General features: G+C 38.7%; 1 pseudogene; it reads right to left on the bottom strand.

Annotated features, from left to right (window-relative positions):
• Nucleotides 1-20,218: 20,218 nt before the first annotated feature.
• LOC101594383 lies at nt 20,219-21,082 on the bottom strand (annotated as a pseudogene).
• Between the last annotated feature and the right edge of the window lie 3,160 nt (nt 21,083-24,242).

The raw sequence follows: 24,242 nt of genomic DNA, 5'->3' as shown, positions 1-24,242 counted from the left end.
TTGTTGATTCATGTGGCAGCAACATGAGAGACTGTGTGACCTTCAAGGCATGAAGGTCAGGCTCATTCTTGTGTCGGCTTTGATGGTGGGCATGTGGACATCCTTGGTTACCATCACTTGCTCAGTTGACAGGAGTTCCTAAATGGAAGTAGGCTTCTGCTTGGGCATCAACCTCCTAGAGGCTGCAGTGTCTAGGATAAGGCTCCCTCAAAACTTATGAAAGGTTATTGTCAATTTAATGCTAATCTGTGTTAACTAAAAACCCAAATCACTAATTTAATCCTCTGTACAGTTGGCTGCATTAGTCTACTTAGGATGCTGTAACAAACGCTGATGGATACATGGTTCAAACAGCAGACATTTACTATTTCACAGGTTCAGAGGCTGGAAATGAAAGATGAAGGCCTAGGAGGCTTTAGTTCATGGTGAGGGTTCTCTTCTGACAGATTCTTTCAGTAGTCCTCTTGTGGCCTTTTCTCTAAGCATGCACAAAGGGAGAGCTCCTTTCCTCATTAGGACACTAGTCTTATTAGGGCCCAATGACTTGCTTCCTACAACCTCTGTGGCCAAGTACAATCACAATGAGGGGTAAGAACACCAGCACGTAAGCTTGAGGAAGATGGAGTTCAGCCCATAACAAGTAACAAGTCAATGTTTCATCATTCTGACTTCAAATACATAGCTAGAAACCAACCAACCAACAAAAAGCATCATGGAGGGCTGGAGAAATTGCTTAGTGGTTAAAGCAATTGCTTTCGAAGCCTAAGGACCTAGGTTTGATTTCCCAGGACCCATAAGTCAGATGCACAAGGTGGTGCATGTATCTGAAGATTGTTTGAAATGGCTGGATGCCCTGGAGTCCATTTTCTCTCTCTCTCTTTCTCGCTCTAATAAAGAAACGTTTAAAAAAGTTTCATGGAGACTATTGTAGTAACATAACTAATAAATTTAATGAATGTACTGATTTTGCTCTCACAAAGACTCCATGTGCAATTCAGAGTAAAAATCTATCAAGTGGCTGAGCTGTATAAAAACTTCTTGGTTTTTTGAATTTCTCTGGAATCTGTTGTGATGTTACCTTGTTCATCTCTGATTTTATTAATTTGTGTCTCTTCTCTCTTTCTTTTGGTCAGATTTGCTAAGGGTTTATCAATCTTGTTTATCCTTTCAAAGAACCAACTCTTTGTTTCATTAATTCTTTGGATTGTTCTTTTTGTTTCTATTTCATTAATTTCTGCCCTAATCTTTATTATTTCTTCCCGTCTACTACTTTTTGGTTTGCCTTGTTCTTCTTTTTCCAAGGCTTTAAGGCGAAGCATTAGGTCGTTTACTTGCGACCTTTCTAATTTCTTAATATAGGCACTTAAGGCTATAAATTTACCTCTTAGAACTGCCTTCATTGTGTCCCAGAGATTTTGGTATGTTGTGTTCTCATTATCATTTGACTCTATAAATTTTTTGATTTCCTTTTTGATTTCTTCATTGACCCACTCATCATTTAGTAGTGTATTGTTTAGCTTCCATGATTTTGTGTATGCTCTGTAGCCTTTCTTGCTACTGATTTGTAGTTTAATTCCATTGTGGTCAGATAGAATGCAAGGAATTATTTCAATTTTCCTGAATTTGTTAAGATTTGCTTTGTGTCCTAATATATGGTCTATTTTAGAGAATGTTCCATGTGCTGCTGAAAAGAATGTATATTCTGCAGCCTTTGGATGAAATGTCCTGTATATATCTGTTAGGTCCATATCTTCTATGACCTCATTTAGTCCAGATGCCTCTCTGTTTATTCTTTCCCTGGATGACCTGTCAATTGATGAGAGTGGGGTGTTAAAGTCACCCACCACCACCGTGTTTGGTGTTATCTGTGACCTTAGTTCTAATAGTGTTTGTTTGACGAATTTGGGAGCCCCCATGTTAGGTGCATATATGTTTAGGATTGTAATGTCCTCCTGCTGGAGTGTGCCCTTAATCAATATAAAGTGACCTTCCTTATCTTTTTTGACTAACTTCGGACTAAAGTCCACCCTGTCTGATATTAGGATAGCAACCCCTGCTTGTTTTCTAGGCCCATTTGCTTGAAACACCGTCTTCCAACCTTTCACCCTAAGATAATGTCTATCCTTTGTAGAAAGGTGAGTTTCTTGAAGACAACAAATTGTAGGATCCTGCTTTTTAACCCAGTCTGCAAATCTATGTCTTTTCGTTGGGGCATTGAGACCGTTGATATTAAGAGATATTATTGAAAGGTGTGTATTTATGTTTGCCATTTGTGTGTGTGTGTGTGTGTGTTACTTGTTCTACCTGTGCTCTCTTCTGTTAACTGGTATTTGAGTATGGCTGGTTTTTTCTAGGTTCCTTATATGTGTGCTTTTCCTTTTGTTCAGCATGGAGGATTCTATCAAGTATTTTCTGTAGAGCTGGTTTTGTCTTCAGATATTCCTTTAACCTGCTTTTGTCATGGAATGTCTTTATTTCTCCATCTATTTGGATGGATAACTTTGCAGGATAAAGTAACCTTGGTTGACAGTTGTTATCTTTCAGAACTTGGAATATATCACTCCAGGCCCTTCTGGCTTTAAAAGTTTGTGTTGAATAATCTGCTGTAATCCTGATGGGCTTGCTTTTGTAGGTAACTTGATTTTTCTCTCTAACTGCTTTCAATATTTTTTCTTTGGTTTGTGTGTTTGGAAGTTTGAGTATAATGTGGCGAGGAGAGTTTCTTTCTGGGTTTTGTCTGGCTGGGGTTCTAAAGGCTTCCTGTATCTGTATTGGCACCTCTTTCCCAATTTGGGGAAAATTTTCCTCTATGATTTTGTTGAAGATGCCTACTATGCCTCTGGAGTGGAATTCTTCTCCTTCTACTATGCCCTGAATTCTTATATTGGATCTTTTCATAGTGTCCCGAATATCTTGAAATTCCCACTCATACTTTTGTATAAGTTTGTCTTTCTCTTTGTTGGACTGCATTAGGTCTGCCACCTGATCTTCTAGCTTAGATATTCTGTCTTCTCCCTCATCCATCCTACTGGTGAGATTTTCTACAGAGTTTTTTATTTCATTAACTGTGTTCTTCATTGCTAGTAATTCTGACTGGTTTTTCTTTATTATTTCTATTTCTCTATTTATGTCTTGTATTGCCTTCTTTATTTCATTAAATTGGTGTCCTGCCTCTTCTTTGATTCCTTTGATTTCCTCTTTGATTTCCTCTTTGATTTCTTCTTTGATTGTTTTCATGTGTTCTTTGACCTCTTTGAACATATTTATAATTATTCTTTTGAACTCTTTCTCAGGCATTTCCTCTAACTCTTTCTCACTGGAGGACATTTCTGATGCATTAATACTTTTAGGTGGATTTATATCGTCTTGCTTTTTAGTGTTTCTTGTGTTATAATGTATATATTTTTGCATCTTGGATTAAGTTAATGCTTGGAATTTCTAGCTAGCTGTGTATTCTTAGCTGTTTCAATTGATTTGGTGTAATATATTTTCAGGGTAGGACCTTAAGGTATTAGGTGTGGCTCTTAAGACTTTCAGAGTATCTACAAAGATGTTCTTAGGGGTTGAGTTTCCCTGCTATAGGAGTATTCAAGCAGGCTGAGTGGAATAATATACTGGTAGATTCTAAAATTTAGCTAAACACTGTACCCATTCCATCAAAAACAGCCCCGAGTATGTATGCAAGAGTAGTTATTATAATGACCAGATCCTCTATCAACAAAGAGGTTTAGATTTCTGGTCTGTTGAGGTATCCAAGTCAGCTTGTGACCAAGTGAGACCCTTCCCTGGTGCAATCCCAGTTACCTTGGGTGATTGTGGTCTCAGTCAAGTTGCTGCCTGGGTCGTCGGGCTGCTGTTCTGATTTCTGGAGCTGGGCACTTGCTTTTCCTACGGGGCAAACTGAGCTGCTGCCGCCGCCTCTGCAGCTGTTGTAGGCGCCACCCCCGGAGCCCCCACCGCTGCTGAAGCTGCCGTTGCCGTGTCCCCGAAGCTGCTGCTGCGGGATATGTCACCGCTGCCGCTCCTGGGTCCGCTGCTGCTGGGGCCACTGGTACCGGTGCTGGAGCCGCTGAAGTTGCTGCCAAATTCTGCTCCTGCTTGGGTCCCGCCGTCAGCCCAAGTTGGCGTGGCCGGGTCCCGGGCCGCTGCTGTGTTCGCTGGAGCTGGGTTCAGGCGGCAGGGGAGGGGAGGGAGCCGCGCTGTTCTGGTTGTATCGTTTCTCCACGTGTGCTTTTACTTCGCGGTCTGCTCCTCCCTCCGTTGCTCGCTGCCGCTCTCCCCTCACGTTTCCCGAGTTGCGGAGAGCGCGGTGTGAGGGGAAAATCCCGCACCTGGCTTGTCCTGCGGCTCGAGCCGAGAGACCGGCGGTTTTTCTGCCGCTCCCCGGTTGCGGCGGGTAGCCGAGCGGCCCGGAGCCGCTGTTCCCGCCTGTGCAGGCTCTGGATGCTCTGGAACTCTTCTACTTCTCCGCTGCCGCCTCAACTTCCTATACACCTCACTTTTTAGTAAAAGTGTGTATTTTGCTGAGTTTTTTTTGGTCTTCCCCCCCCAGGCTGTTTTGGCGTGGTACCTACGCCGCCATCTTAACCGGAAGTCCCACTTCTTGGTTTTTAATATAATAAGGTGATTAAGATTTGAGTGATTGATATTAGAAACAAATAAAAATCCATGTTCCATCTATGCACACTCCTAAATGAAGAGCAATGATCTTTCTAAAGTGATGAACAGTAATTAATTGTCCAATATGGACTGATAGAAACTTATATGTAAGACTGTTATAAAATATAGGAAATATCTGAATATAGTCATAATTTAGCATTATATCTAGATACATACAAACTTTATTATTTTTACAATTGTACAGTAATTTATAGCAGAAACATTTCATAAACAAGTATTAATTTTAAGATAATTACCAAAGAAAATGTGAAAAAGGAAATATAAAACTACTCAACTTAATAATTGAATAATATCTCATGTATCTAGTTGGCATTAAGATACAATAATATTTTCCAAACAAGTCAAACATTCTTCTAGATAGTTTTGTAATACAGTAAATATAGTTACTTATTCTGATATTATTAATTAATGAGCTAATGACATGAATTAATCAATATAAGTAGTTGTATTTTACTTTGTTTTTTTCTTTCTACCTTTAGCTGTCTAGGCTTGATAAATTCAACAAAGAAATTTAAAAACATATTTGAAGCTTGTGTTTTTATTTTTATTTATTTATTTATTAAAAAAATTTTTTTTTAAATTTATTTATTTGAGAGCAGCAGACACAGAGAGAAAGACAGATAGAGGGAGAGAGAGAGAATGGGCGCGCCAGGGCTTCCAGCCTCTGCAAACGAACTCCAGACGCGTGCATCTGGCTAACGTGGGACCTGGAGAAGCGAGCCTCGAACCGGGGTCTTTAGGCTACAAAGGCAAGCGCTTAACCGCTAAGCCATCTCTCCAGCCCGAAGCTTGTGTTTTTATATCTTTGGAGATTACACATAGTTTGGGAACCATTTTTTTTTAAATTATGGGATATTAAGATAATTGCTGGGCATGGTGGCACATGCCTTTAATCCCAGCACTCAGGAGGCAGAGGTAGGAGGATTGCCATGAGTTCGAGGCCACCCTGAGACTCCATAGTGAATTCCAGGTCATCCTGGGCTAGAGTGAGACCCTACCTAGAAAAAAAAAAAAAAAAGATTATGGACCCTGGAAGAGATAATGGAGGAAAACTAAGGGAGGGATGAGTATTTATCCCTACAGTTGATGGAGTAATAGTATTGCAAGTGCCTGTGCTATATGCTTTAATGAGGGTAATGGCAAAAAGCCTGGTAGAATATTGGGGTTATGTAAGTATAGAATTCCATCCCAGTAGGACAAATTTTTCACTTCAGCTGATACTTTAATGAGCACATATTTAATGTAAGCAAAAGAATAAAGTAGCTGTATAAGTTCACTGTAAAAGTCCAGGTATTTGTTTAGGCTCCATGGCCTGGGTCACATAGAAGGACAACTAGGGGTAGCATTTTTCTGCTTACTAGAACATTTTGATTTTAACAACAAATTATTATAATGAAAGATATCAATAAGGTGTACATTATTAAAAGGCACACCATATTTTTTCAATCATAAAATCATAACAAGAAAGCTTACTCATGGAGAAAACAGAAAATGATGCTGCAAATTAAATTAAATTCTTGAGCACAATTTCATAACTGTGTTCAAAAGGGAGTTTTCTAAAATAAATATGTTAGAATGAAATTTCCATTTCATTAGGAAAACTACCTTCTGATGGATCTCATGGGATTCGTCTGCTTTCTCCACATAGCCATGACATACCAGGACCCTGTTATGGACACAGTACCTTTGTGGTCAGGCAGTACGAGAGACATACTATCCACCAATTAATTACAGACTGCATACTGTCACTTTTATTCTCAATGTGAGCTCAGTCCACAAATAATCTCTCATCATCTTCCTTTCTCCTCCTCTAATCCTTCCATTTTTCTCTATGAGCAGCAGTGTATACTAACTGACAGCTGAGCATTTCTATCCATTACATTCTTCCCTCATATTCATTGGTTTTCTACCTTTTCCCCTCACTAGTGACTTTTTTCCTCAGTGTTCTGTGTTCTTTTTTTTTTCATAAATGCATCTCTGAGGATTTATTTCTCCTTATTCTTTTTTTTAATTTTTTTTTAAATTTTCTTTTTTGTTCATTATTTATTTATTTATTTGAGAGCAACAGACATAGAGAGAAAGACAGATAGAGGGAGAGAGAGAGAATGGGTGCGCCAGGGCTTCCAGCCACTGCAAACGAACTCCAGACGCGTGCGCCCCCTTGTGCATCTGGCTAACGTGGGACCTGGGGAACCGAGCCTCGAACCGGGGTTCTTAGGCTTCACAGGCAAGCGCTTAACCGCTAAGCCATCTCTCCAGCCCTCTCCTTATTCTTTTACAGTCATTGAACTTAGGGCTTAAGTGAGGTGTTTCACCATTGTCCTTTCTAAGGCTTATGTTTTTTCAATGGCCTTCATTTACCAAATCCATATTAACTTAATCATTATGCACCCATTGTCCAATGTCCTTCTGATCATCATTTCACCTCTATGTCACAATCTGTTTCCTCATTCTCAGTTGAGTCTTGTAACAAGCTCAAGAGCATGCTTGCAGAGCTATAATCCTCACAATGATTTCAGAAATTTCTCAGATGTATCAGCAGTTATTCATGATATACACAATCTTAAAGTATAATATTGCTACTTAACTTATCATAACTTAAGTTAGTATTAACTTCTTGGTCTATCCTATCTTGGTCTTCTACTATCTGGCTTCCATTCTAATCAATTAATATTAAGACTACTAATATTTTCCATGATCTCATTAGAATCCATATACTTCCAGAAACGCTTGGAAAAAAATAGTTCAAAGGGCCTTCCAAATTCTACAGGAATAATTGATTAAAACATTTCCTGGAAACAGTTCAAGAAATTATGCAAAAATAAGATTCCAAGCACATAATTTGGGCTAAAGCAACAAATTCACCTGAAAGAGAATGGATGATTTCATAGAACTTTAAATTTCAAGTTCCAAGATTATGTATTTGAGGCTCATTCTGGATATTGAAAAAATATCAAAGGTGTATTCTCCAAATTTCTAGGAATAAAAAAAAAAAATCAATCCCTGGAACCTGTGGACAAAGCTTATAGTTTCTTGCTGCAAAACAGTATAAAATACCTTGCTTAAACAATACCACTAACATACCTATCTCATGTTCCCCCTTTTTTCAAGTATTCAAGATTCACTGAATATAGATAATATAGTTAATAAAATTTCAAGAAAAGTTTATCTTTAAGACATTGTGAAGTTGATTCACAACTCTGCACATTTGAGAAAATAGGCTGATGAGTTCCATAAGACAGCATCTGTCAGTAGTTCCACATAGAATACATGCTTGGGGTTTGTGACAGCAGCTGTCAGTAGTTTCCACATAGAATAAACACTTGGGGGTTGGGCTCATTTTGGTGGCCTCTGTGACAAGTGGCCCAAACTCAGCGGCCTTCAGTAACTGAAATGCACTTCCTTTCAGCTCTGGTGGCCAGAAGGCTGAGATAAGTCTGATTAGTCTAAAATCCAGCACTTCATAAGTTTGGTTCATTCTAAGGCTCCAATACAAATCTGTCCCTTCCTTCCTTCCCTAACTCCAACGTCTGCAGGCCCAGTTTGCCTCAGATCACATCACTTCAGCTGCTTCAGGTATCACCTCACCTTCTCCTCTTCTTCATCACATTTGTTCTGCCTCTCACTTGCAATTTCATACATGGTTCTCTAAGATTTAATACAACATAATTTCTACATCTCAACATGCTTAGTTTAATTACAGCTATAAAGCCAGTCATGCTGTTTATAGTAAGATTCAGCTTCCATGAAGCACATGCAGATCTTGCTGGAGGCCATTATTCATCCTTCCCCTAGGACAAGCCCTAACCACAGCCATCACCCTCATAAAGTAGAAAACACAGGCATTTGAAATGCTATTACTTCATCAAATGTAGGGATAAATGGCCATACTTCCCTGCCCCCATTCCATTGGGGGCCTCCTCAATGGTGTTGCAGGTATTCCCCACAGGCTTGTGGTTATGCCTTGTGGAAGCAGCAGTCTTTTATTTTAAGGGGGAAGCAACACCACTGGGCATGATATCTCAACTTACGGTTCTTACAATCTTTCTGTCCCCTCTTCCATAAAATTCCGTGATGGTGGGTGAGTTTTAAATCTACTTCAGTGATGAACTCTTAGGAGCCTCTGGAACTCTGCTTTGGTAGGTGTTCAGTATCCTCAGGATCTGTCTTCCACAACCTGAAACTGATTATCAGGAACCATGGAAGCAGCACCCTTGTTCATCTCCCCATTCCTCTGTGGTTTCAGCTGTGGCTTGGATGAAGTGTGAGTGGTAGTTTATCTCCTTGGGTCTCTCTACCTTCTGAAAAAGAACAGATTCTCCAACAGAGAGTGACACCAACATAGGTTAAATGGGATGAGCATTATTAATTTAGGGATAAATTGATGTATGTGATCCCTCTTTTAGCCAAAGACTAGTGAGAGCCTAACACTGGAATGTATAATCTTTGTCTCCATAGGATTCTGATATGATTCCTTTTCACTGAACAAATCTCGTAGTTAATCAGAAAGTTATCAGTTACCCACCAAGGCTGTGTGCCACTATTGCACTGGCATGTACATCCTGTCAGGGTGTTTACTTCTGAGTAGCTTAGACCTCAGGTTGCTCAGACACTTGTTAGCTGCCTTCCCCCAGTAGCTCATGTAGCACCTTCTAGTACTAGATGGGCTATCTGGGGATCAGTTCTCTTCCAGATTCCAGATTCCAGATTCCAGGCAGATTTCTCCAGGTTCTAGACACAGATATTTTTGATTAAGTTTCCAAATTAGTCTCCAGCAGGCAGAGCCCTGCTGGAGGAGGTATATCACTGGGGGGTGGCTCTGGAGTGTAGCCCTAAGGTGCATTATGAGCAAGCTTAAGCTATGGTTGTTGGTCCTCTGTTTGCCATGGATGTATGATGAAGTGACCCAGCTTCTGTTACCATGATGAAGCTTCCCCTCAAAATTGTAAGCCTGAAACAATTCCTTTTCTCCTGTGAGCTCCTTCTGGTCAGGTGTTTGTTGCAGCAATGAGAAGGTACTGCAACACTACCTCAGACATGCTCAGAAGTTTGTCTTCTATGTGATTCTAGACCTTGACAATTTGGAAATCAAGATTAACTATCACAAGACCACATCTTGTCAACTTGACATTCACACATCATTTAAAGTCATTATTTTCCACTTCTTTTCCCCATATGCTCAAGACCATCTCATAATATAAAATGCAACTTCATAATGTAAAGTGCAGTTTCAAAAGCTTCCATAGAGGCTAGAGAAAGCACACTGGTAAAGTGTTTGATTCATAGGCATGAACATATGAATTCAATTTTGAGTACCCATATTTGAAAAAGAAATGATCCTGGTAGCACACATCTGGAGGAAGATGCCTGAGGTTTACTACCAAGCCAGTCTAGCTGATGTATTTGGCTCCAAGACAATGAGAAGTCTTGTCTCAATGAAAAGTGGATGGCATGCCTAAGGAAGACAGCAAAGGAGGTCCTCTGGCCTCCAGATACATATGCAAATATGCACATATACAGGTACCTACGCATACATACATACATACATACATACTACACACACACACACACACACACACAGTACCCACAATCTTTTATGGTTTCAAAGCTGTTCAAAAGTGTAAATACAGAGTCTCTTCTGAGATTCAGGTAATCTCTTACTGAGAGTTCCTATAAAATCAAAACACAAGTTAGTACACTTCTAACATAAAATGGCACAGAGTAAATATTCTTAGTCTAAAAGTGGAAGCATATCAAGGAAATATTGGATCAAATAAAGACCAAAACTCAGTAGACCAAATTTCAAATCACACAACTCAATGTCAAGCATATGGACTCAAGACTGAATCATCAGGACTTCACAGAGGTGAGGTAACGGTATCCCTCTAGCTCTGTTGCACACATAGCATCTCCCTTGAACCAGTTCCACTCCATGCACCCAGCTTTCCTTGGCAAAAATCCAGTGGGCCTGGTATCTCCAACATCTTGAGGTCTCTAGCAATTAGAGACCTCAAGAAATGACCAATTTAGACTTTACCTTCCCAGCTCTACACAATGGTTTCTCAGGGCCTCCTTGTAGGCAATCCAATCATGCTTCATATTTCTTACTCACTGGACTCTGAAACCTCCAGACAAGTTTCCATGGCTGCACTTGTCTTGCCTGTAAAATCAGCAGCCCATGAACAATGCTGATAAGATCTTCTGTCAACTTAAGATATAACCTAAACTCCTGGACCACAGTTGCATGTGCCTCATATACTAACCCTGGGGACACATTTCTTGAGCTGATTGGTTGTAAGCAGGGAAGTTCTCCAGTAGCATTTTCAGTTTAAGCTTCTGCTTTTCAAATTAATTTAGATTTTCACAAGATGAAGTCTTTGATGGGTGAGGTCTTACCTTCAGAACATTTTCTTATTCCCCCAGTATAGTACATTATGTTTTACTTCACTGGTACTAACCTCTTTAATAATTACATCTTCTTTCTCAGCAGACTTTTTTGCAAAGTTAACCTTATATACTTTTCCCGGCCAAACTTCACATTATTCATATCTTTCTATTTTCTATCAATGATTAAGAGCAAGGAGCAGTACCTATACTAAAGCTTGATGCTATTCCTATCTAAAAAATTCTTGCATCAAACAAATTAGTCCATTACTTTGAAATTAAATCATAATCAAGTTCTCAGAACATGAGCAGAATGAAGCCAGGTTCTTTGTCAGAATATAAATCAAATGGCCTGTAGCCCATTTCCCAATAGAGTCCCTGGGCTCAACTCTATCACTTGTCTAAGATCATTTATTTTTCTATAAAATATATTTATGAATATCTAGAACCATACAGAAATAATAACTAACTAGAAAAAGTGTTGACTATACATTGTTCAACATTTTTAGAACTCATATGAAGCATTTTTTTCTCAATGGCAACCAAAGACTAATCAATTCTAAATATAGATTTTATGTTACATCAAAGTGACTTTCATTATTGGTTCAAGTGCATAAAAACCATTCTATAAAGGGGCTTTGTTACAGCAAATGTAAAATGAATCACTAATTTATCTCTTATGTGATCCTTAGATACAAATAATCATTAGTTCTTAATTTTATCTTTTCATCTTAAAGTTTTTCCAATAATACTTGATTTTCTTAAGTGTAATTATGAGTTTTTCTACTTTGTGTATTTCCTTCAAGTTGAAGACTTTTTAACCAGTAAACTGATTTTTCTAGTTATCTAATGCACCTTAAAAGTATGTTAAGAATGTTGTTACAAAAGAGTTTTGAAGTTTTGATTTTAAAATGGGTCAGTTCTGAAACCGGAATACATGAATTGATGGAAAATATATGGGTAGTACTAGGCAGATGTAACTATAAATGCCTATAATTGAGAAGGCTGTGTAAGAGAACCAAGATCAAAAGCATTCTGAGATTAAGCAATCACAAAATAGAGCCAATGTATCTGATCTTGAGCCTTTTCTTAGCTTCTCACTCTATTGTCATTATCATAAACTAAAGTCAGGAATACTTGTAACCCAATAACAGATAAAGTCCCAAAACTTGTATCTATAATCTTAGAAACATAAATGGAAGATATTATATACAGTTGAATTGATATCAACTTAGATGATACAAAGCTTATAGTTGAGAGACAGGATTTGGGGGCTAACCAGAAGAAAACAGAACTTCTTGATAAAATCAAAAGCTAAGTATTCAGTATTTAAACTCATTAATATGTTCAGTAAATGTACCTTGATAAGATTTTTCAAGTTAATTGAAAAAGTAATTTTAGTATTTCCTTTCAAATAATTAACTAATTTATATTTTTACATTAACCCCCTAATCAACATCTTGCTGAAATATATTGAATTATAACTCAATTACAGTACAATTATTAAGCCAAATTTTAGTGAAAGGAAGATAACTTTAAAAAGTCCAGCACACCATCTTGCGAAGCTGCTTTACTTGTAAGCCAACAGTGAAAATCTTAATGAGGGAACAAACAGCATAGTCACTACAGACAAAAATCAAGGGAACATAGTATTCAATAAGTATTGAAGTCTTTTTAGCATGATTTTTAATTTTTTTTAATTTCTTATTATTAGTTTTGTATTCAGCAAATACAGGCAGTTTGGTACCATTATTAGGGTCATCCATGACCTACCCCCCCCCATTGGCCCCTCCTTCTTGAGGTATATGGGTCGTGCATTGTGGAGTTAGCCCACAGTTATTGGTAAGATAAATGTCTCTGCATATCATGACCCAACATGTGGTTCTGACATTCTTTCCACCCTCCACAAAATTTCCCTGAGCCATGTTTGGTTCATTTTTGGTCTGCTTCAGTGATGAGGTGTTGGGGGATTCTGCGGCTCTGGCTTTCTGATTTGGTAGGAGTTGATTTTTCTCTGTGTTGGTCTCCTCCCCCCTTGTGCTGGTATCTGGTTCATCAGGAAAACAGCACCCTTGCTTGTTTCGCCAAGTTTTCTTAGTTTTAGCTGGGGCCCTTGTGGGGTATGATAGGGTGGCTCTCTCCTTAGGATCTAAATCTATCTGAAAAGAGAAGCAGATTCTCCAACAGAGAGTAAGTTAGCACCAGGACAAATGAGATAACCCTTACTTTTTTAATATAGAATTTAATAGGTGTAGGCCCTCTTGTACCCCATGATTGATGGTAACTTGATATTGGACAGTGGGCTTATGTTTGGATATGGTTCTGACTTGTTTCCCAGTTCCAGCTATGGGTCCTGCACCACTGAGGGGATCACTTAGCCAAATCAAGAGCAGTTGTTTCCCCACCATGACTGTGTGCCACTATTGCACTTGTGTGGGCATCACACCAGGTTATTTGTTGCTAATTAGGTTAGACCATGAGTTGCTTGGACAGATATTGGTCATTTCCTGCAGATGCCCATGTAGCACCTTCTGGCACTAGACACGCTGACTGTCTGGGGACTGACTCTCTCCTAGCTTCCAGCCATGCCATTCCATTTTACTTGTCAGCTGCATATGGTGTCTTCAGCAGTAGGGTCCTACCACTAATCTTTGGTGGGTCATCAAGTACTCTGACAGAAATCTGTCATTTTTTTAAGGGAACCTTGTAGGTCTCTCTGATCAAAAGCTCAGTGTGGATTATAGCCCCATGTTGGTACTGAGAGTTACAGGTCAGTGCCCACTAAGAAAATGAGGAAACGGATAACTAATATACAAGAGTTAGAAGAGAGAGAGAGAGGGAGAGGGAGGGAGGGAAGATGTAGAAGATTTAGGTTAGACTTGATCCTACCCTCTCCAGTGTCTTGTGGTTCAGGTGTTTCTTGTAAGGGCCTTTTAGGAAGTAGAATTTTATGGCATGAATTTTGAAAAGCAATTATGCCTTTGATTTCTTGATAAAAGTGGTTGGACTCTCTCTTTCTCTCTCTCTCTCTCATCTGCCTTTTTCTCTGTGTCTGAAATAAATAAAATAATTTTTTAAAGTGGTTGATTAAATAAATTCATTATTCTTCCTTATTCTGAAAACTTGACAAACTTCATTGGAGAAGTGTTCTTTTATCAAAATTTATTAGAACAAACAAAATGAGGAATAAAACAGTTTAAAATTTTAGTCTGTAGAAAACAAATGGAAAAAAAAAAAAGGCAACTGATAAGCAAGAGTGCTGCTTCTATAGCTAGAAACCTTTGCCAGGGTGACAGAACAGACACTGAGGATACTCAAAATGTACCAAAGCAGAAATCCAGAATCTGCTGAGAGCTCAATACTAAAGAAGACTTAAAGCATACCCACCAAGGCTCAGGAAATGTTGTGAAAATGGGGAAGAAAGAATGTAAGAGCCACAGGATAGGAGGCAATTTCAAGAGGTATTGCCTCCCACAATGAGTGACTGCTGCTCTCACAACTCATAACCCACAACCCCAAGGCAATTGGCTTGCCACAACCCCACTAAGGAGGACCTTCTCTGGAGTGGAGCAGGAAGGAAAGAAAAGCTGGTACCAACACATGATGTATCCACACAAAGTTTCTGCTAACAAAAAAAAAAAAAAAAAAAAAAAAATGGCACTAATACATTAAGAAAGCTGAGTTCTAATAGAATGAATGGCACAGGAACTTAAAGACACAATGTCATTAAAAATAGATCCTTAAAACCAGAGAATGTAGCAGAACAAGGTATCTTGAAAATGGATTGAATGTGGCATTAAAAATATATATAATTTGGTTGAAGGAAACCTGTTTACAATGTAAAAAGACTCTTATTTCTTTCTATAGTGCAGTTTCATAGTAACTATTTTTCCCTCAGTTGGTCAAGGATTATAGGCATATTTTTCTAACAGCTATAGTGAGATATAATTCATACAGTATACAACCTATCCATTTAAACATATAATTGAATAGTCTATCCACAGAATTGTACAAATACCATCTCAAGCTATTTAGAACATTTATTTCAATTTCAAATTCCAGGGCTGGAGGGATGGCTTAGCGGTTAACATGTTTGCCTACAAAGCCCGTAGATGCAGGTTGGATCCCCCAGGACCCACATTAGCCAGAAGCACAAGTTGTGCGTGCTTCAAGTTCATTTGCAGTGGCTGGAGTCCCTGGTGTGTCCATTCTCTCTCTCTCTCTCCTCTTTATCTCTGTCAAATAAATAAATAAAAATATTTAAAAAAGAAAAAGAAATCCCATGTCTATTAGCTACCCCTCTACATACTCCAGTCTTTTTACCTTTAGAAGATTATTAGATAATTTATACTTTGGATTTATATATTATATACATCTTATGTCAGTTGACTGATACAGTCTATGTCTTTCTGCTACTAACTTCTTTCATTCAAGGTAAAGTTTTCAGTGCCCACCTCTATTGAAACATGTAGCAATGTATCATTCCTTTCTACTATTATATAGTATTCCATTGTATGCATATACCACATTTTTCTTACCTACATATTAAGATTATAATTGTACTGTTGTTCTTCCATTGATGAACATTTGGATGTTTGTATCATTTTCACAAATGTTTTGCTATTATGAGTAATGTTGCTATGAACATTTATGTAAAATTCTTGTGTAATTGACTGATGCTTTCATTTCTTATGGGGTCATAATCAGGAGTTGAATAACTTCAAAACTGATATGCCCTTCTCTTACTCTCACCTTCCAATCCTCTTTTTGCTTCCTATTTTAAATATAAGCTATCAGCCAATGATCAGCAGACACCTTAAGACAGCAAGTAAAATCATAGGTGGGCATGATGGTAGAAGCCTATAATCTCAATACTCAGATGGGAGAGATAGGAATATTAGTTCAAGGTTATCCCTGGCTAAATACAAAGCCTGAGACCAACATAGAATACATGAACTGCTGTCTCAAAATGGGAGGTAGGCTACTAATTCAAAGATAGAAATCAGACAAAACAGGAAAGATACTATTTGAATAAAGAGTTGTAAGTACTTAATGAGAAGAAAATTGTATTATATTGTAACTACTTAGTGAGAAGAAAGAAACTTTTAAGATAATAAATTGTATCTGCCACTAATACCCTCAGAGAGCTAAGTCATTACAATCATTGTCAGTACAGAATATATATGAAACAACATTTAGAAAACAAAAGTTATAGCTTTTGGAGTTGAGGAAAAGGCATGAAAAACTTAATAGATTGTTTGGAGAAAGGAATTGAAACAATTTCCTAGAAAGTAGATCCACACCCACCTCCACCACCAAAAGAAAAGAAAATGGATAATTGAAAAGTAAATTAAAATAGAGCAGAAGACCTCCAAGAGCCTAAAATGGAAGAATAAGAGATGGTCCACGGACAGAAAACTGAGAAAAGAGAGAAAAAGAAACTAAATCAAATAGGTCATTTGAAAGTACAGGCTTGAGTTTCAAGTTTGAGAGTATCCAAAAAGTACCCAGTAAAAATACAGAAATTGACTCATCCCAAAGTGTGTTTTGACATTTCAGGCCAGTAAAAGTAAACAAACTTCAAGTTTCCCAAAAAGAAATACAAAAGCAAGTTCTCCGTGGGAAGATCTAGTCTTCTGGGGACAATTTGGGACTGCTGGGAAAAAAAAAAAAAAAAAAAGTGTAGCAACTTTTTTATTTTTTTTCTCTGATCTTCCCAAATCTACTTTTGCTACCAAATTAAAAAGGCCTAAAGAACAATGAAGCTGCTTGAGAGTCTAGGGAAAAAGATCAGTGAGATGTCCAGTAAAAGCAGATTCTGAGGCACTCTCATGATTGGAACACCAGTTAACAGCCTGGCCCTTGAATCAACAGCTACAGAAAATCAGTGGAAAACTCTAAGGGTGACCTATGTTACAGAACTCAATAGCATCCAACAATAGCTCAATCTCATAAAGTGGAGCTTGGGTACACTGAGTGGAACTTTATGGATCTGGTAACAACTAGTGAAATTTAAGCAGTCCTCTTAGGCTCCAAATATCAAGGTTGCAGTACAAATTCTAGAAAACCACATGGGACCACAGTAAGTTCACATAGTGCAGAAGCTGCCAAACCACTAGTGAGAGAATGTGACAATATCCAGTAGATTTTCTCTTTTAGATGAAACATCCACTCTGAAGTAAAAACTGGCAGCATCAGAAATCACCATAGTAAGGTAGAGAACAGTGCACATCTCAGAGGCAAAGTTGTAGGAAAAGAATCCAGTTTTACAGAAACTGCAGCTGGTGGAATGACATCCCTGTCTGGAAAAGGAAGGCTGGAAGAAGTCTGTAAAACAGACTCGGGGCAAGAAACCTGCCTGAGTTAGATAAAGCAAAGCTCTGAGCACTACATGAATGACTAAACAGATAGATGAGAGAGTAGAGATGGATCAATGATAAGCAGGTAAATAGGCAAGTGGGTGAAGAGATGATAGATGATAGATGTGATCTGACACTGGATGGCTAGATGGAAAGAAAAAGAAAGAGAAGAAGAGAGAGTTGAGGGGTGAATGGAAGGAAGAGGTAAGAATGAAGGGATGATGATGAGGGAACAGAAATAAACAGAAAGCTCTTTATGGGAAAAACAACTTTGGGCCATCTATTAATCCTATATAAGAATTTTCCCCTAATACTCTACAAAATCTTACCTAATTTAAATAAGTGAAATAAATGGGCAACAAAATTACAAACAAATCTTATATGATGATAAGTTAAAATGAAAATAAAATAATTCCAATGACTCCTATCAGACAATGAAAGCACTCTAAGAAGAATATGACTACAAAGAAAATGAAACAGGCATATGATTTCATAAAGGGTTTAAAGATTAAGAAAATTAACAAAGTTAGTTTGCATAAATGAAAATTGAAATAGTATTTACTTTGATCTTGTGTTCCTTTTAAAAAATATATTTATTTATTTGAGAGAAAGAGAGAGAATGGGTGTACTGCAGCATCCAGTCACTGCAAATGAACTTCAGATGCATGAACCACTTTGCGCATCTGCATTATGTGGGTACTGGGGAACCAAACCTGTATGCTTATGTTTTTCAGGCAAGCAACTTAATCACTAAGCATATCTCCAACCCCTATTGTGTGTTATTTTAGAAGAATACAACAAGCTTGAGGTCAGAGTATTTCCCTCTTTGCCCTTAGATAATCAGAAATATCAATTAAAATTGTAATCCAAGGTATGGAGAAATTGCTCAATGGTTAAAGACACTTGTTTGCAAAACCTGATGACCAGGGTCTGATGCTCCAGTACCCACATAAAGCCACAAAGTGGTACATGCATCTGAAGTACATTTGCAGTGACCAGAAGTCCCTTTCCCCTTCCCCATACTCATTCTCTTTCTGTCAGCCTCTTTGTCTGTTTCTCCCTCAAATAAATAAACAAAATATTTTAATTATAATCCAGACAATATCTGATTCAAACTTTTAGAATCTCTGAGACCCACAGAATCTATTCAACTGATAAAATTCCCATAGTAGCAAAGCCCAGATGTCCAATAAAGAAAGCACCCTCTGTTTCCATTTTGCCTTGAGCCAGCTTTGCAAAAGTTGTAGAAAAAAATAGGAGGAAAATGTGAAAAGTTACTGCCCTTTAGTTATGTAAAGAAATATCATAAGATATTGAAAAAACAGGGAATCTTCTCAAATACTAAGTCTTTGACCCCTTTAGTGCTTCTGTTGAATGTATGCAATGAAACCTACTCAAATAGGGAGCTGTGCAGACAGCTGGTCTCATTTGTTCTCTTCTCTCTCTCCACATGCTTTGTAGCTTGATTCAGCCCAGTGGAAGAGTACAAATAATTCTCTGAGCTATTTGATATGGGTAATGAACAACAAACCCAACTGAGTGAGTCAGAGGTTGAAAAATGAAAGGAATTGCCTTGGCAGGGAGATGAGTCCAAGGACCCCATCAGCACACTGGGAAACAGAAATGATACTCAGAATCCAAGCCAACATCCGTGCCTGAAGCTGCTCTGGAAATTGGTACCATTATTGTCCCACTGAGATGCCATACTGGAGAACACAGACCACAAACCACATCTAAGATTCAAAATATCCACATTCCATCAGTAAGATCTCATCCAGTGACATGAGTCTAAACCTTTATGAAGTTTTGTTAAAAGCTTAGGCTTAAAGGAAAGTTTAAGAAATTATCTAAGTTAGTAGGCAGTTCTATACTCATCATCTAATAGCTAATTTCTTAACTACCAACACTAGGCCTGCAAAGTATCTAATGATTTAAAGATTCCTTGGCTAGTTGCCAATGCTTTGTTGTTTAAAAGTATCTTCATTGTAGTTTTTTGTTTCATTTTAGATGCTGATGGAACCCGTAGTCCTGCTTTTTACCTTACTCACTGTGCCTTCCCACCTGACTCTACCGAGGAAGTTTTGTGAACCAAAACAAGAAGAAGGAAGGAAGTCACATCTGTGTTAAAGATACTCCAAGACTGTCTGACTGATAGAACTTCTATTATGGAAGGTTGTAAGTCCAAAGTCAGTGCTTTAAGAAAGTCCTGACGTCTCCTGATGAGTGTAACCATGTCCCTCTGTTGACTTCCCAGTAGGTCTCTTTTACGTTCTGTTAGGGCAAAGCTGCTGGAATAATTGACAATTTTCAGTATGAAAGTTATGCTTGGAGGTTAGTTAGGCCTTTGCATTGCAATTTTACCTATCAGGAAAGGAAAAGACTTCTTTTAACAATACCAAATCACACACAATCATGCATATTAGAAGATAATTGCATGCAATATACATGAAAATAAAATATCACTACAAAAATTAAATAGATAAATAAACATAGTTCTAAAATATGACAACAGGTTTTGCTAATTCCCTTGATTTGGGGATTTGTGCATGGAAAAGATTACAGGTTCAATTAATTGCACAAAGGACTTTCATATAAATATATATTATTTGAAGGGATTTGACCTGACTCTAACAATAAATATTTTTCTAAGACTTTTTGTTACAGATTTTCATATTTGTATCTATCCCAGGGATATAATACATGATAAAACTACCATTAAAATAACAGGTACTGCAGGTTTGGGTAAGACCTGTAGTGCTGGCTCTCTTATTTCTCAGCTTTTAGAAACTGTTCTTTCAACCTTTCCCGGATCTGCAGAACAGCTTAGGACCATCAGCCGGTGTGCCCACCCACCATGTACCCTGAGCAGTAGGAGCTGCAGACCAGTCCTAGGTGGCCGGCTGGGTACTCATGCAGTCTTCCTTCCGGAACTGCTGGATAGGCACAGAGGGCACTTGAGCACCCTGGACCAGTCTGCTACCTCAGGCTCAGGGAACAGACGTGGTCCATTCTTCCTGAAATTCTTCTTTGGTCAGGGCCTTCTCAGCAGCGGCCTGCTTCTCCCTCTCAAACTTCTTGGAGTCTTTGCAGAAGGACAGATCAAGCATGACCCCCAGGGGTGGTCACAGGAGATGGTGCCTGCATGCACAGGACTTCCCAGGCCAGCATCCATCACATGAGACCCACCAAGTGAGCACTCTTGTTGTTTTTTGGAATGGCAATGCCCACGTAGCATAGAGAGTGTGTCACACAAAGCAGTGGCAGGCAGGTTGACATAGGATTCCTCTGTGAGATGCTGCTGGTCAGCCTGAGGGTCAATCACCATTAGGAAACGCAGCTCACAGAAGGCTGCCCAGATTTGGTTAGTGAAGGTCCCAGAGATGAAGCGGCCAGCAATGGGAGTGGCTCCTGGCCCGTGTTCCTGGAGGAGATGACTCTGACATCAGCAGGGTTCTTGAAACAGCAGTGGCTAGAGCTGCCAGCAGAAGCTTTTCCCAGGTTCTCTTCAGACTTAGGATGTAGACACCATCACTCTTCCTCTTGTAGATGTACTGATCCATCTGGAAAGCAAGGTTCGTACCACCTATGTGTATTCTTGCTGCAAGGAATTTGAGGATGTCCTTCTCCTTCATTTGCAGGACGTCCAGGGCTCTTGACATTGTGTTAGCTTCCTTTTTAAGTTATGGAGGGAATCAAGAACAATGTAGTATGGACTCCTACATGGGTAGCGTGAAAAGATCCATCTCCTAAATTGTATATGAAAATGAGGCAAGGGCTTAACACAAGTATTCCCCAAAACACTAACTTCAGATTTTTGTTTTGTTTTGTTTTTCAAGGCAGGGTTTCACTCTAGCCCAGGCTGACCTGGAAAATTCACTATATATTCTCAGGGTAGCCTCGAACTCATGGCAGTCCACCAACTTCTGCCTCCTAAGTGCTGGGATTAAAGGCATGTGCCACCATGAATGGTTTCAGATGTAAATTTGTAACTCTGTTTCTTATAAAATATCCAGGCAAGATTTATCCGGAAAAAAAATATCTAAGCATCTGGCTAAAAAATCAGTACCGGTAATATATATAGAAGAGTTTACTGAAGTTTTAGATGAAGTGACCCAAAGGTATAAAAGACTGTTCACTTCAAAAAACTAATCAACAAATGGGAGCTGGAGCTATAGGTGATTATTTATAATTCAGTAATTCCCTCACACACTGAGAGTCAAACAGTACTATGCCTTGCTGTGCATCCAATTCTCAAGCAAAAGTGTGTCCAGGGACAAAACTCCTTTCAGTGCAGACACAACCTGTGGGCTGTGTGGCAGACCTCAAATATCCATCTTTCAAAGTAGGTCTCATGAGCCAGCCTCTCTTTGCTTGCTCCCAGGAAGGATGAGACACCACAGGACAGACAGAGCCATGTCTTAGTTGGAAATACCTGATATGAGGCATCTGGTCATAGCAGAAGGAGAAAGCTATCCAAGAGTCTCCATTCCTCAATCAAACAAATGCCCATTAGGCTCTGTTTTGCACTTCCACTTTCCTGAAATCTCTCACCTAAAATCATCTCATTTCCATGGTCACACCACAGGAAGTGTGTGCTGAACAGTCTGAATAATTTTAGAGCCTTTTTGGTTTTGGAAAATCTCACTCTACATTTCTTCCTACATCCCCCAGCTGCCTGAGGGAATGGTGTGAGATATGCACATGCAACCATAGCTCTTGGGATGCCCAGAGCTCTGAACCTCTGAATCTGCTTTGTGATTAAAGAACTCAAAAACAACATTTTCCTTTAAATGAATTATTCTCCTCAAATTGTCATAAAACGTAATTAGGGTGTGTGTTATGTGAACACTACCTAATTGTCCAACAGTATACTTTAAACATCAACATCTTCATATTGCCACCTACTCCTCCATATTCATCTCCTGTTCTTTCAAAACATGGGATAGGTGGAAATACATACATACACATCCTAGATCTTCATTCTCTTCCTTTACTCCTTCATCCATTATAGCACTATGCTGAACTAATTCAGGAATGTGAAGAACCTTTTCCACTTCCACAGATGAGTACTGATTCCTGCCATGTAGCAGACTACTACTTCCTTATGATGAGATGGAAACCCAGATACTCATGAATGAGGTGATTTCTACACAGCTCAGCATCTTTGCCAAGTGAGTCATCTCTGGGGGCTAGAATGGTCCTACATATAAACACTTAATTAACAACAAATTAGAATCTAGAAGTAAAATTATTCCCAAACATGTCCAATTAAATTATCAAAAGTGAAATTTGTCATCTTGCAAGTATATATTTAGTAATATTTTAGTTACTGAACAGAAGTGAAGCTTATTTCTTAAAATAATTATGGCTTATAAATGTCAGTGTCATACTGTATTATTTTAAAAGTCAGCTAAGAATGCCAAAAGCATGGCAAGGTCTTTCATTACAGCTGCAAAGCAATGCTTTCCAAATCAGACAAAGGCTACAGTGCTAATTAATGCAGTATTTGCATAACAGTGAAGGAGAAAACATTCTACTTTTATATCTAATAAAATTTCTGTGGTTGACTACTTGTATTTTATTAATAAGGACAATCCTTAGTTTTATCTCTTATTGGCCTGCTTTTTATCAGCAAGACTGATGGACTAGAAAGTGGGCTCAACAAGAAGCCCCTGTACAATGTAAATGTACCAACACACAACCATGCATTCAGATGTGCTTTTCTTTTGAACATCAAACTTATCATATTTTGTGTCAATTGTTGGAATATTCACCAGTCTTCACAAAATTCCATAAGATATGCCAAGTTATTTTCATTTTTTGTAAGCGTGGTGAGGGCTGGAGAGATAACTTAGTGGTTAAGCGCTTGCCTGTGAAGCCTGAGGACCCTGGTTCAAGGCTCGATTCCCCAGGACCCACGTTAGCCAGATGCACAAAGGGGCGCATGCATTTGGAGTTTGCTTGCAGTGGCTGGAGGCCCTGGCATGCCGTTCTCTCTCTATCTGCCGCTTTGTCTCCCTATCTGTCTGTCACTCTCAAATGAATTTTTTTTAAAAAAAGAGTGGTGAAACTTGGAATAACTTTTTAGCTTGCTAGAAGTCTCACATCTAGTGAGTGGCAAAGTTGGGACTGAATTCCCAGACTTCTTAATGTTTATGATAAGTTTTCTCTGTCATAGCTTGTTATTCAGTTACTTACTTGCATGTATACACTTTATTTGTAAAATTATAAGGAGGAAAATAAAGTGACCTCAAGGAAAACCCAACATAGCAGTAAACCCAGCTGAATGTCTTTCCACTTGTTTTCTGTCCCTAACTTCAATTTGCTGGTTACCTCTTTAGACACTAAAGGATATTCACATTGCCCAGGGAAAAGCAGAGGATGAAGTTGAGCGATGAGGACTCTCCTGTACCATTAAATACTTTCAAAGAAGCTCTGTTTGACTGGCAAATACAAAGAGGCTACCCTGTGACATCCATCACACTGCCTACATCTGCTCTGAGCTTGGTCTCAGTGACAAACGCTTCAAGTTAATCATCCGTTTGCCTCCCCTGTTCCTTTGTAGACATTGATCAAACTGTGTTGACAGAGTCTGGATGAAATATAAAGGCTTTAGGAAATGCTGAGTTGACTCTGAGATCTAAGACTATTGTGCACAAGACAACAGCTTGAGGGACATCTGTCATTTTACTTTGACATTAACTGTCCTCTTAAATTTGACATCACATGTATTTTGGTCAGACATGTAGATTCTGTAAATGTTCTAACACCTTTCATGAAGCTTATGTGTGACAATTGGCTAAAATAGAATTTTATGTT

This window comes from Jaculus jaculus, chromosome 10 (genome assembly GCF_020740685.1).
Source record: "Jaculus jaculus isolate mJacJac1 chromosome 10, mJacJac1.mat.Y.cur, whole genome shotgun sequence".
NCBI classification, from domain to species: domain Eukaryota; kingdom Metazoa; phylum Chordata; class Mammalia; order Rodentia; family Dipodidae; genus Jaculus; species Jaculus jaculus.
This window is presented reverse-complemented; position numbering and strand designations above follow the sequence as displayed.